Genomic DNA, 15,010 nt, shown 5'->3' on the forward strand with positions numbered 1-15,010 from the left:
CTATGCTTCGTTATCAGTGTCAAAGGTACCAGTTTTACACAGACTAAATTATATATGTTTTTTATATTGATCAGTTCGTGAAAGAAAGTCACAAAACTGGAAGTGCTGCCAGCCTCTTTGGACACTGTACAGTCAGCCTTGTTTGATTATTATGACAGCAACCAGGAATCATTGACTCACATCAGGGACAGTATCAACCACATCATTAATGCATTCATCCAAAATTTTAAGGCCACCTATGGAGACCGACTACCCCCTTGCAGATTTCAGTGGGTCACTCTACAATTGGTCAGGATACAGTTCTGAAACGATTCAAAATGTCAATCAACTGCAAGGGCCTCACCACTTTTCATGTAGGTAAGGCAGAACGTTGGCAAAATGTTAAGGAAAGAAGATGAGATAGTGGCCAGAATTCCTGAATAAAATCATTTGCACAACAGAAGGCCAGACTCGTATAGAAGAGTATCAAGAGGGGTTCCAACTGTATGAGGAAGTGCCATGTTATAGGAAAAGTTGTTTGCAGATCAGACCAGGAGATGCGCAAATAATGGCAAAACATTTCATAGAAGTGCCCACTACTGCCATCCAAGAGCCAATGTTCTTCCATCACTGAAAAACTGTGCAGTGAATAATTCAGGTCTTTTAACTGCTCCTTCTCCATGTGTGAGGTTGAATAATTATTGTCACATGGCACCTGTTTGTGATGAAAAGCTGCAGAAAAACAGTTCCCATTGCCGAGTTCACTTGCATTGTGGAGGCAGGACAACTCAGAAGGATTCCCGTAACTCATATTCATATGTTTGTTGTATGGTTCTATTTTTTAATTGCATGAACCTGGGAGAGGATAGTAAAACTCCAACTTGTCTGGATTGCCCTCTAATCTCTTCCAGTATGAGTTCAAGAGATGTTGATCTATTACTGATAACACACCACTGCTGGAAGCACCTGTGTAAATAATTTTCCTACACATGTAAAACCTAGTGGGTGTTTTTTCCAGCGTTGAGAAAGGTCCACATGCCACTTGAAGATGTAATTTTCTATGAAAGTTCCACTTATGGGGTTCCTGTGATTATGTTCCCATCTTATAGTGGTTCATCCTTTTGTGTGCAATTTATGGTACCAATTCGGGACAGTTCTGTGACTCCAGCTTGATCAGGAGAACAGTGTCTCTTAAGAAAGCTTGATGAGTGTTTCTGTCTTTTACTATTACCATCAGTAGCATAATGCTCATAATAATGAAACATATCCTGTGCTTTTTATTTGGGAGTTTCTGCTGTCTTTTGCTGGCCCTCAAACCCTCCAACAACAATGTCCATATGTCGTTTGCAACTGCCATTGAGGTTGAAGGGGTAGATTGCAAAGAAGACCTTCAAGTTCTCAGAATATAAGGCAGTATGCATAAATTTACAGCAATCTCAACACATGTTCAACTAACAGTAGCTGACATGGATTCATATAACAAAATTATTCAACTTCTCAGGTGCTCCAGATGCACTACCGTGCATAGCATTCTTACTAGTTGATACAGGATACTCTGCTTCATCTACAATGTCAAGGGAAGGAGTTGATATTTTGTTGACTATGGATACAGCAAGCAGGTGGACACAGTAATCATGAAGTTTTCCCTTTTGTAGCTCTAATTTATGTGCTTTATCTTTTTCAGATAGTTTTATCATTTTATTACAATGATTTTTACTTACTTCTTTTAGTATATGATTTGTTTACTATTAAACTTTAGATATTACTCAGTAATCATTAATGGGTGCACTGTAAACTTGCTGTTGAGAAGTAGGATCATCTGTGGCTGGCAAAGCCAACTATGTGGACAAATATCAGTACATCCAAACATTGAAGACTGCAACCAATTTGCAACAACAGCAGCAAAAGCAGTAACAAAATTTTAGTACAACATTACACGATTCAGCAGTTATCATTTGGCAGTTGGCAGCTGGATAACTCAGTTTGAGCCTAGAACGTCTGAAAATAAAATTATATCTAAAAACAAAGATGATGTGACTTACCAAATGAAAGTGCTGGCAGGTCGACAGACACACAAACAAACACAAACATACATACAAAATTCAAGCTTTCGCAACAAACTGTTGCCTCATCAGGAAAGAGGGAAGGAGAGGGAAAGACGAAAGGATGTGGGTTTTAAGGGAGAGGGTAAGGAGTCATTCCAATCCCGGGAGCGGAAAGACTTACCTTAGGGGGAAAAAAGGACGGGTATACACTCGCACACACACACATATCCATCCACACATATACAGACACAAGCAGACATCGCTTGTGTCTGTATAAGTGTGGATGGATATGTGTGTGTGTGTGTGTGTGTGCGAGTGTATACCCGTCCTTTTTTCCCCCTAAGGTAAGTCTTTCCACTCCCGGGATTGGAATGACTCCTTACCCTCTCCCTTAAAACCCACATCCTTTCGTCTTTCCCTCTCCTTCCCTCTTTCCTGATGAGGCAGCAGTTTGTTGCGAAAGCTTGAATTTTGTATGTATGTTTGTGTTTGTTTGTGTGTCTGTCGACCTGCCAGCACTTTCATTTGGTAAGTCACATCATCTTTGTTTTTAGATATATTTTTCCTACGTGGAATGTTTCCCTCTATTATAACCATATCATTAATTTGAAAATAAAATTATACATTCAGTTCATTATTTCTCTTGTGTCAAACAATGGTAAATCCAGGATGGAACATAACAATATTATGAAAAAACAAAAAGACTGTCACAAATAAAGCTTTCACCAGTAAGGCCTTTGTCAAAGATGACACACACACACACACACACACACACACACACACACGCAAATACAACTCACCCTCACATGACTGCAGTCTCAGGCAACTGAGGCCACAATGCAAGCAGTAGCACCAATGCATGATGGGAGTGGTGAATGGGTTGGGGTAAGAAGGAGGCTGAGGCAAGGAGAGAGATGGGGGACCATGAAGTGCTGCTGGGGAGCTTACAAGGATGAGGTGAAGAGAGGGTAGGGCAACTACCGGTAGGTGCAGTCAAGAGGCTAGACGCTGGGTGGGGGAGAGGTGCGGAGGGGGCGGTAGTGAAAAAGGAGAGAAGTAAAAAGAATGGGTGCAATGATAAAATGAGGGCTGTGTAGTACTGGAATGGAAATAGGGAAGTGGCTGGATGGGTGAGGACAATGACTAACGAAGGTTGATGCCAGGAGGGTTACAGGAACGAAGGATGTATTGCAGGGAAAGTGCCCACCTATGCAGTTCAGAAAAGCTGATGCTGGTGGGAAGAATCCATATGGGACAGGCTGTGAAACAGTCACTGAAATGAAGGATGTCATGTTTGGCAGTGTGCTTAGCAACAGGGTGGTCCACTTGTTACTGGTCACAGTTTGTCAGTGGCCATTCATGAGGACAGACAGCTTGTTGCTTATCATGCCCACATAGAATGCAGCACAGTGGTTGCAGCTTAGTTTGTAGATTATGTGACTGGTTTGTAGACCTGTCTTTGATGGGATAGATGATGTTTGTGACTGGAGTATGTGATGGTGGAAGGATGTATGGGATAGGTGTTGCATGTAGATCTATTACAGGGATATGAGCCATGAGATAAGGGATAGGGACCTGGGATTGTGTAGGAATGGACAAGTATACTGTGTAGGTTTGGTTGGGTGGTACTGAGTTATGAGGGGAATGCTCCTCTGTGGCTGGACAGTGAGACTTTGGGAGGTTGTGGGAGATGGGAAAGATTAGGCACAGGAGATTTGTTTTTGTACAAGGTTGGGAGGATAATACAATTCTGGGTACACAATAATACAATTTTTATATATATACATACAATAAAATCTAACATATAATTACCTCTTGCTCAAATTATCATTACCCCCTCCATGAATTCTTCTTTTGAATAGTAGCATTTCTCCCACAGAATCTGCTGTAGCCTTATTTTTAAAATTTTTAACTTCATATTAAATATGTTTTTGCCCATTAACTTGTTATATATTGTCATCCCCATATACTGTGGAGTCTGTGCATATAATATCAACTGGTGTGTGGGTAGCATAAAATTAATTTTATTTCTTGTATGATATGTGTGGTTAAAATGATTCTCTTCAAATAAATTTTGTCTGCTATGTAGGAAGATTATAATTTCATAAATGTATGTGGAGGGAACAGTTACAATTTGTAGTTTCTGAAATAATGTGTCATAAGACTCTGGCTGTGAAGTACACATGTATCTAACAGTTTTCTTTTGCAGTTTTAGTAATTGATATACATTACTTGAACTTCCACAGAAATTTTTACTGTATCTGATAACTATGATAAGCAATTTTTTGTGTAAACTATGTTAAGTACTCATATCAGTGGAATTTGCTATTCTATTATTTGCATTGCAAATGCTAAACTGCATAGTGTATTTGATAGAAAGTCAATATGTGTATGCCAGCTTAAGTTCTTGTCCACATGTAGTTCCAGGAATTTGACCATTCCAACTTCTTTCATAGGTCGATTTTTATTTTTGTTTTAAGTTTCACACATTTTGAATGTTTGGTTTTAAAATATACCTTATGGGTTTTTGCAATGTTCAGTTTCAACCCATTTAACTGGAACCAGGTTTCTAAGGTATACAATGTGCTTATGACAATGGAGCTCAGAATTTTTTCTGCATCATCATCTTCAATTAAACCAGAAGTATTGTCTGCAAACAGATATGATGGGGAATATTTATGAGAAATCATTGACAACCTTCATATTCATGTACAAAAAGCTCGTCTTAGACCAACTGAGAAGGCAGTAGTGGCAAGGAGACATAATGTAGTCTGAGGTACTGATGACAGATAATTTGTTTGCTATGGGTGTCGTGAGAAAAAGTGCATAACTTGTGGTCCTTCTCTATGATTGGCTGCAACATTCAGAAGTTGTGCACCAAAATGTTGTTAATATTAGAAAAACTAAACAGCATATTCACTAGTATTTCATATTAAAGCATCTCTCAATAGCATGTTATCATTGTTATTTGAACATTTAGTTGATAATAATTATGGAAATGTGCAGTTCATTATTTTGTTGAAGAGTGGAAATTATTTGTGACTATGGAGTGGAGTGTAATTGTGCAGTTTCTCATATTCTGTTAATAAAAAGCAAGTGGCATCCCGTTTAAACAAACTAATTGGAAATTTAATTATTTCTAAAATATTTGTTCCTCACTAAGAGTTTATTACAGCCCCAAGATAATGTATTCATGACCTACATGCTGTTCTCTGTGAAGGGTACAACTACTACAGAAGACTGCGGGTTGGTGAACGGTTATTAGAACTTATGCATTCCAGTTAGGGTAGTGGAAGCAAATAGGCACCTGTGTGTACTGCAATCTGAGTACAAATGAGATCAGTGACGCGTCATTAGTGGTAACACAGAGGAGGTATGAAGGAGAGAAGTTTTTGAGGGAAAGAGTTTATCATGGGCACGGATATATATATATATATATATATATATATATATATATATATATATATATATATATATATATAAAAAAAAACAAAGATGAGGTGACTTACCGAACAAAAGCGCTGGCAGGTCGATAGACACACAAACAAACACAAACATACACACAAAATTCAAGCTTTCGCAACAAACTGTTGCCTCATCAGGAAAGAGGGAAGGAGAGGGGAAGACGAAAGGAAGTGGGTTTTAAGGGAGAGGGTAAGGAGTCATTCCAATCCCGGGAGCGGAAAGACTTACCTTAGGGGGAAAAAAGGACAGGTATACACTCGCACACACGCACATATCCATCCACACATACAGACACAAGCAGACATATTCAAATATGTCTGCTTGTGTCTGTATGTGTGGATGGATATGTGCGTGTGTGCGAGTGTATACCTGTCCTTTTTTCCCCCTAAGGTAAGTCTTTCCGCTCCCGGGATTGGAATGACTCCTTACCCTCTCCCTTAAAACCCACTTCCTTTCGTCTTCCCCTCTCCTTCCCTCTTTCCTGATGAGGCAACAGTTTGTTGCGAAAGCTTGAATTTTGTGTGTATGTTTGTGTTTGTTTGTGTGTCTATCGACCTGCCAGCGCTTTTGTTCGGTAAGTCACCTCATCTTTGTTTTTATATATAATTTTTCCCACGTGGAATGTTTCCTTCCATTTTATATATATATATATATATATATATATGAATATAATAGAGGGAAACATTCCACGTGGGAAAAATATATCTAAAAAGAAAGATGATGAAACTTACCAAACAAAAGCGCTGGCAGGTCGATAGACACACAAGCAAACACAAACATACACACAAAATTCTAGCTTTCGCAACCAATGGTTGCCTCGTCAGGAAAGAGGGAAGGAGAAGGAAAGACAAAAGGATATGGGTTTTAAGGGAGAGGGTAAGGAGTCATTCCAATCCCGGGAGTGGAAAGACTTACCTTAGGGGGAAAAAAGGACAGGTATACACTCGCACACACACACATATCCATCCACACATGTGTGGATGGATATGTGTGTGTGTGCGAGTGTATACCTGTCCTTTTTTCCCCCTAAGGTAAGTCTTTCCGCTCCCGGGATTGGAATGACTCCTTACCCTCTCCCTTAAAACCCATATCCTTTTGTCTTTCCTTCTCCTTCCCTCTTTCCTGACGAGGCAACCATTGGTTGCGAAAGCTAGAATTTTGTGTGTATGTTTGTGTTTGCTTGTGTGTCTATCGACCTGCCAGCGCTTTTCTTTGGTAAGTTTCATCATCTTTCTTTTTATATATATATATATATATATATATATATATATATATATATATATATATATATATATATCTCTTTCTCCTTTTAAACTTGCTGTACATGGCATCCCTGGTGGGAGTTATCATTGAAGTTTAAATGCTTTGGAATTTTGAGGCTAGATTTTTATTCCTGAGGACTGTGAACTGTAACTGATCACCGAACTGTGTAAAGACTGTGATTTGTGTGAACTGTGAATGACCAGAGAACTGCATGAGAACTGTGATAAGTAGGATTTGAACTGCGTTTGAACTGTTTTTGAACTTTAGTTGAACTATAATAATTGATGCCGCAAAATGTTACCATGAAAAGAGTATTGGTATAAAGCAGGACTGGGAAGTACGGAAGTGCAATGAGAATAAAAATTAACATTGTGTGTGCAGTCCATGGGTTTACCTTATTATTCATCACTTCAAGAATCTTCATGCTATGGGATGGCACATGTACAAAGCAGTGTGAGGCAGCCATAAGACAACAGGTGTGGTGGTGGCTAGCAGCAGCTGGCACAGTTAACACTAAATGGCATGTTTGAAGTTCAGCTTCATCACACGGTGTGGCTGACAGCTATGAGAATCAGTGCAGTACATCGAGGTTGAAAAATAAAGTAAGTGTTGTGCTTACATATACAGTAGTCTAACATTTGTAACTGGAACATTAGCATTTGTATAATGTCTGGGGAAAAGGATGTAAGTCATGGTACAGCATCATCTGACACTTTGCCAATTCATGATGGGGATCAGGATCTAAGGTCCATACTAAAATTAATTTTGCAAAAACAAAAAGTAGCACAAAAAGAAAATAAGGAGGCACAACAAGAGTATATGGAGGAATTAAGAAAAGTACAAAAAGAAAATAAGGAGGAATTAATTAAAACTAAAAATAAAATAGAGAAAATTGATGAGGACTTAAAAGAAGTCGATGTATGAATAGCTCAGGTTAATGCTAAGTTTGATGCTTTGGAATGAAGTGTTACAAATGTTGAAGCTAAAGCTGAGGGATTGCAAGGAAGTGGATTATGAAACACAAGAATGGGTAGAAAATTAGAAGTTTGTGAGACAGAAATGAATAAAAAGATTGACCATGAAACCAAAAAGTTACGTAAGAATTTACAGGATCAAAATGGGTTAATACTAACAACAATTAATGACTTTAGTAATGTAAGACAAGAGCAGAGCAAAGTTATCATGAATAATGTACAAATTATCAAAAACAACTATGAAATACTTAATTGTAATACAGTACTTCACATGTAGAATCCCCTTATAAAGGCAACCAAGTGCAATTCAGGAAAAATTGAGAGAAATAGAACAAAAAGTTCTTCCTGAGATGCAAGACAAAATTGAAAATGAAGTTAAACAAAAGGTAGAAATATGGAGTGAAAATGAAAAAAAGAAAGGCATGATTTTGATGCAGATCATGCTAATGCATATAAATTCCATCATTTCTCCAGTAAGGCAACTATACACCCAGTAGCCTTCATTAGAGTCTGAAGGCATCATTCCTGGAAACATGAATGAACAACAAAAAAACTGAATTTGTGGCCAGTATTAGGAAGAGGAGCAAAATAATGGGAAACAGGGGTCAGTAACACATGTAAAACAGTAAAGAGTTTGTTCAAACAGTATTGAATCAAGACTGGTTTCGAAGCACACAAAACAGAGGGAGTGGTGGAGTATTTGTCAAAAAAAGGAATGATGGTGAAAATGTTATTATACCACAAATGATAGGAGTAAGGTACTACAAAGTTCCACAGTGATGCTTGGTGGTGTCAGGATATCTACAAACACAGACTTGACAGCCGGCTTCTGTCAGAGGCCACTAGTAAGAAAAGGTCAAATGTATACTGCATTCATCTGTGGAAGACAAAGTTATAAGTTCCATTCTAAGATGCATCATATAGGGGTAGGTTACATGGACGAATTTGAGAAAGTTTTGAATGAAGTGCCTCATTCGACCATGAAAATGAAACCAAAAAAATTATTAAATGAAATGTCAATGAGTGACATGAAAAAATATTGTGAATATTAACCTCAATAGGCAATAACAGTCTTTGTATTGCTAGGCAATTGATGATTACCAGGTGCCTGAGATAACCAACAGTGTTCTTCACTTTCTTTTCCTGCATTTAGTTCTTCCCCTTTTTTCATTGAGACCTATATCTGTCTTCTTTAACATTCTTCACTATCAAAGTTAAGATGAGAAAATTTCCTTACAGTGAATGCAACAACAAAGATACAAGCACTCACAAAAGCAAAGTAACTCAGCAGTATTACTCAGTAGTAAATTGTAGGGATGGCAATGCACTGATAGCTATGGTATAGCAATTTAACTACTTACGAAGAAATACTTTGTTGAAATTAATGGATGGTGATGTGCTAATAGTAGTTTAAAATCAGAATAAAATTTTGTGATTGAAATTGGTTAGGAGATAGCTGACTGCTCTAGAGTATTCTAGCAGAAATGGTAGACTGTAAATTGAAAAAAGACTACCAACAGCATAAAGGTGCAGAATAATACTACTTTGAAAATCTTTACTATCAAAACAATAATGTAGTTACTATAGAAAGTGTTACAAAAGATTGATGGTTTTGGGATGTAAGGTTATACATGAATTAACTGAGGATAACACCCAGTTTTTTCTAATATCAAAATAATATAAGTCTATGAGTATAAAATTACTTTATAATGTGAGAATGAAAAAATGTAAAGTAGATTCAATATTTGAAAAAAGATAACAGATTACAAGTATTGTGGAATGGTATGGCTCTTGAGAGATGATAATCAAAAAAATTATAAAATTTTTTTCTAATTTCCAATGTTGATTGTTGTCTGCAAGAACCTCCCAATTTTTGGAAATCTCAGAAGGAAGATGATGTGTAATATTTCTGGCTTGACAACCATCATATTCATGTACAAAAAGCTCTTCTTAGACCAACTGAGAAGGCAGTAGTGGCAAGAAGACATAATGTGGTGTGAGGTACTGATGGCAGATGATTTGTTTGGTATGGGTGTCATGAGAAAAAGTGCATAAATTGTGGTCCTTCTCTATGATTGGCAGCTACATTCAGAAGTTGTGCACCAAAATGTTGTTAATATTAGAAAAACTAAACAGCATATTCACTTGTATTTCATATTAAAGCATCTCTCAATAGCATGCTATCATTCCATGATTTCCCAATTATTAATAGCCAGCAGAATAAAAAAAATAACTGCTTAACAAAAAGACAGATGAAGCAGCACTTTGGTGATCTTCAGATCACACCTAAATTGGATAGCAGGCAAATTGGTTTGGCTGTAAGATCAGAGCTGGTTGGATAGCCTCAGAGGACAGACATGTTGTTTGTCACAGTCAGTGTCAAGAGTTTATTAGCAATGTGTGGTTATTTGAACATTTAGTTGATAATAATTATGGAAATTTGCAGTTAATTATTTTGTTGAAGAATGGAAATTATTTGTGACTATAAAGTGGAATGTAATTTTGCAGTTTCTCATGTTCTGCTAATAAAAAGTGAGTGGCATCCCATATAAACAAACTAATTGGAAATTTAATTATTTCTAAAATATTTGGGCCTCACTAAGATTTTATTACAGCCTCAAGATAATGAATTCACAACCTACGTGCTGTTCTCTGTGCAAGGTACTACTACTATAGAAGGTTGGTGAACATTTGTTAGAACTTATGCATTCCATTCAGGGTGATGGAAGCAAATAGGCACCTGCATGTACTGCAATCTTAGTACAAATGAGATCAGTGAAATGATTTCACTTCCTCTCTCTCACTCTCTCTCTCGTTTTCAACTTGCCATACATAGACAGGAACAGGATTGGGCCAAAATGGAGCCTTGAGGCTCACCTTGTGATACTGTGCTCCATTTATAATGATAATTCACTGCATCTGCAAGTCATAGTTTGTGGAGTCAAATGCTTTTGTGAGATCAGAGATGATTCCTGCAACTTCACTTCTCTGATCCAATGATTTGCATATATTTTCAATAAAGTTATTCCGAAATAAGGGAGATGACTGACTGGAAGGCAGAAGCACTGTGTCATTGATAGGTACACAAACAAAAGGTATAGAGCTTTGCTAGCTTTCGGAATGAACTTTTTTGAGCTTGTAGGAAAAATATGCATACAAACAAACACACACACACACACACACACACACACACACACACACACACACACACACACACACTCATGAGCACATGCCTGTCTCCCTACATTGTGCTCAGTCGATTGCCAGCTCTTTTCAGGCCCACAGTGAGTATACTGGGGTGAGGTGGGGGTGCAGGGTGGGGTGGTGTGACAGATGGAAAGAGATGGGAGATATAGTGCATGAAAAATGCTATGGCTGCTAGATGTGGAGTTGGCTGGGGAAGAATGGTGAGAGTGGCAGTAGTAGGGGTCACTCAGAGCACTGTAGGGGAAATACAGAGAACTGGAGGGGAAGTGCCATTTTAAACTGAAGCCTACACTTGCATTTTTTTGGAAATATTAAGTGGGACCCCTCCACATCCACACTTGCATGGTGACCATTCAAAAAGATATATTGTCACCTCTGCTTTTGATAGGATCTAAAAAGAATTCCACCAAAAAAAGCAGAAATTTATTTTTGCTTGTTTTGTTAACCATTTGTAACTTTTACAGAAACATAATGAGTGATGAACTGTGAGTAAACCCTACACATTTCTCTGATTGCCATATAAAAATTCTTTTGCCAAAAACATGGTGGAGTTTACACTGTCCCACCTCACTAACATGTTGTGCAGATACAACTGTGAGAGAATTCAGAAACATTGGTTTATTAAGTGGGGAACTAAGGAACAACAAAGTCAGTAACTTACGAAAACACATCCTCAATACAAAAAGCATGTAATTTCTTCACATATGTTGTTCCAAAACCCATAGCATTTCTTGTTTCACCAGCAATTGATGGCTCTTAAAAATTACATTCTGCCACTAAAAAGTCTGTAGTTACTAGAATGACACAGTATATAATGAAGTTTTACATAAAGACAATATGGCAAAATGGTCTCCTCTTTGCATGCTATCATTTGTAAAAATCTCTTTTCGATATCTGAAACCATTAATGAAATATGAGGAATGTTGTGGATATTTCACTCTGGCTTTATCACTGGCATGGCGCAATCACAAATGAGTGTGCTTCAGCACATCAGTTTTCTCAAGATTGATGACAGATAGATACCTCTATCCAGATTTAAAGAAAAATTCAATAAGTTAGCTAAATTTCATATGCAATAACACATTATGTAATGTGCATCAAATGCAAAACCATAGCAACCTCTGTTTATTATTGCACACTTTTTCGAATTTCATGCAGTGGCTTACTTTCATGTAAATATCACAACAGCTGTGCCCATTAATGAAATTATGGGAACATCATCATGAACCTGACATATGAAACTATAAGTAAAGCAAAAGTGATTTTTTTAATGATAGTTTCTGTACAATTGCAGGATGTGCACCTAGATTCTGTCATAGTTGGCTGGCAGAATGGTGGAAAACTCTCATCAGCTTTCCCTCCTGAACAAATGAATGAACTTGCCCAGCACTTTGGTTGGAAACTGGTCATTGCACATTGGCCACTATATTCTGTGCGAGCTGTAGGGAGGGGTTGGTGGGAAGCATCTAGTGGCTTATAGGAGAGTGGGGAGCCACTTGTGGGCTAGCTAGGCATGCAGGTAGAGGGGGAAGATGGAAAATGGCTGGGCACAAAATTTCATAGTTTCACAGACTAGGGCATGTGACAGCAGCACACAATTAGCTGTCACAAATTACACACACACACACACACACACACACACACACACATACACACACACACACAAAAACTACTGGGTGGGGGGTTGGGGACAACGAATTATCTTAGGTTTAGATCAGGGATTTTATGGGAGTGAAGGAAGTGCTGTAAGGACAGCTCCCATGTGCACAGCTCAGAAAAGCTGGTGGTGTTGGGGCAGATCCAGATGGCAAGGATTGTAAAGCAGCCAATGAAATCTTGTATGTTGTGCTCTGCTGCATGTTGTGCCACTGAGTGGTCCACTTTGTTTTTGGAAAGAGCTTGGCAGTAGACTTTCATTCTAGTTGACAGCTGGTTGGTTGTCATACCAATGTAAAATGTTGTGCAGTGGTTGCAGCAGAGTTATAACATGGCACCTTTCACAGGTGACACAGGCTCTGATGGGGTAGGATAAGCCTGTAAGCCTGTGATGGGACTTGGAGTAGGTTGTGCTGGATGGATGGATTGGGAAGATCTTGCATCTGGGTCTTCCACAAGGGTATGATCTATATTGGGAGAGGATGGAAGTACCTTGGTAGGCTGTCCCTCATTTCAGGACATGATGAGAGATGATCAAAGCCCTGACAAAAGACGTGGTACAGTTGTTCCAGCCCAGGGTGGTATTGGGTTACAAGGGGGAGACACTTCTTTGTGGTTGGTTGGTTCTAGGGATGGATGTGAGGATCAGTTGTGTGTAGGAATATGGTACAGGAGGTCTGTTTGTGTGTTATGTCTGGAGGATATTGCCTGTCTGTGGAAACCTTTGTGAGGTGTTCAGCATATTGGGCAAGGGATGTGTTTGCCATGGATGGACAGCCTGTATGAGAGGAATTTTTTGGTGTGGAAGGGGTGACAGCTCTCAAAGTACAGGTACTGTTGGTGATTGGTGGACACAAACAATGTGGACTGAGGTGTGAATGGAGCCGTATAAGAGGAGAAGGTCTCCATCCAGGAAGGTGGCAGAATGGGTGGAGGAGAACCAAGTGAAGTGGATGGGAAAGATGATGTTAAGATTGTGGAGGAGGATAAGGTGTCCTGGTCTTGGGTCCAGATTATAATGATGTCATCAATAAACCTGAAACAGACCAGGGATTTGGTGTTTGGGGAAGCTAGGAATGTTTCCTCTCGGTGCACCATGAAGAAGCTGGCATAGGAGAGTGTGCCATGAATTTGTTTGTATACCTTCCCTTCAAAACTGAAGTAGCTATGGGTTAGGATGTAGTTGGTTAGGTGTATGAGGAATCAAGTAGTGGGTCTGGAACCTGCAGGGTATTGGGAAAGGTAGTGTTCAATTGCTGCAAGGCCATGGGCATGAGGCATGTTCATGTACAAGGAAGTTGCATCAACAATGATGAGTAGGGACCCTGGAGGTAATGGTGTGGTGATGGTGGAGAGCTGGTGCAGGAAGTGGTTGGTATCTTTAATGTGGGAGGCTAGGTTTTGGACAATTGGTTGCAGCTGTTGGTCAACAAGGGCCAAGATTCTTTTCATGGAGACACTGTAACCAACCGCAATGGGATTCTCAGGAATGTTATGTTTGTAGATTTTGGGTAGCATGCAGAAGGTGGGTGTGTGGGTTGTTGTTGGGATTGCTGCAATTAAACACTACCTCTGCCAATGCCCTGTAGGTTCCAGACCCCCCCCCCCCCCCCCACTTCATACCTTGTACACCTAACTAACTGCACCCTAACCCATTACTACTTCACCTTTGAAGGGAAGGTATACAAACAAATTTGTGGCACATCCTTGGGCATCCGCATGGCATCCTCCTATGCCAGCTTCTTCATGGGCCTCATAGAGGAAACATTCCTGGCTTCCCAAAACCCCAAACCCCTGGTCTGGTTCAGGTCTATTAATGGGTGTGGTTCAGGTTTATTAATGGCACCTTTATAACATGGACTCAAGGCCAGGACACCTTATCTTCATTTCCCCACAATCTCAACACCTTCTCTCCCATCCACTTCACCTGGTCATCACCCATCCATTGTGCCAACTTCCTAGATGTCGGTGTCCTCCACTCAGATGGCTCCATCCACATCTCAGTCCACATCAAAGCCACCAGTCACCAACAGTACCTGCACTTTCACAGCTGCCACCCCTTCCACACCAAAAAATCATTCCTATACAGCGTGGCCACTCATGGCAGGTCCATCTGCAGAGATGAGGACTTCTCACAAAGGCCTCCGCAGACAGGCAGTTCTCTCCAGACCTAATATACAAAGAGATTTCCCATGCCAAATGCACATGCTCACCTGATCCCCACATCCACCATAAGAATCAATCACAAAGAAGCACTGCCCTTGTCACCCAATACCACCCAGGACTGGAACAACTGAACTACGTCCTTTGTCAGGGCTATGATTATCTCTCATCATATCCTGAAATGAGGGGTATTCCACTCAAGATATTTCAGTCCCCTCCCAAAGTGGTTTTCCATCACCCAGCCAACCTCCACAACAT

The sequence above is a fragment of the Schistocerca piceifrons genome, chromosome 6 (genome assembly GCF_021461385.2).
Source record: "Schistocerca piceifrons isolate TAMUIC-IGC-003096 chromosome 6, iqSchPice1.1, whole genome shotgun sequence".
NCBI lineage: Eukaryota > Metazoa > Arthropoda > Insecta > Orthoptera > Acrididae > Schistocerca > Schistocerca piceifrons.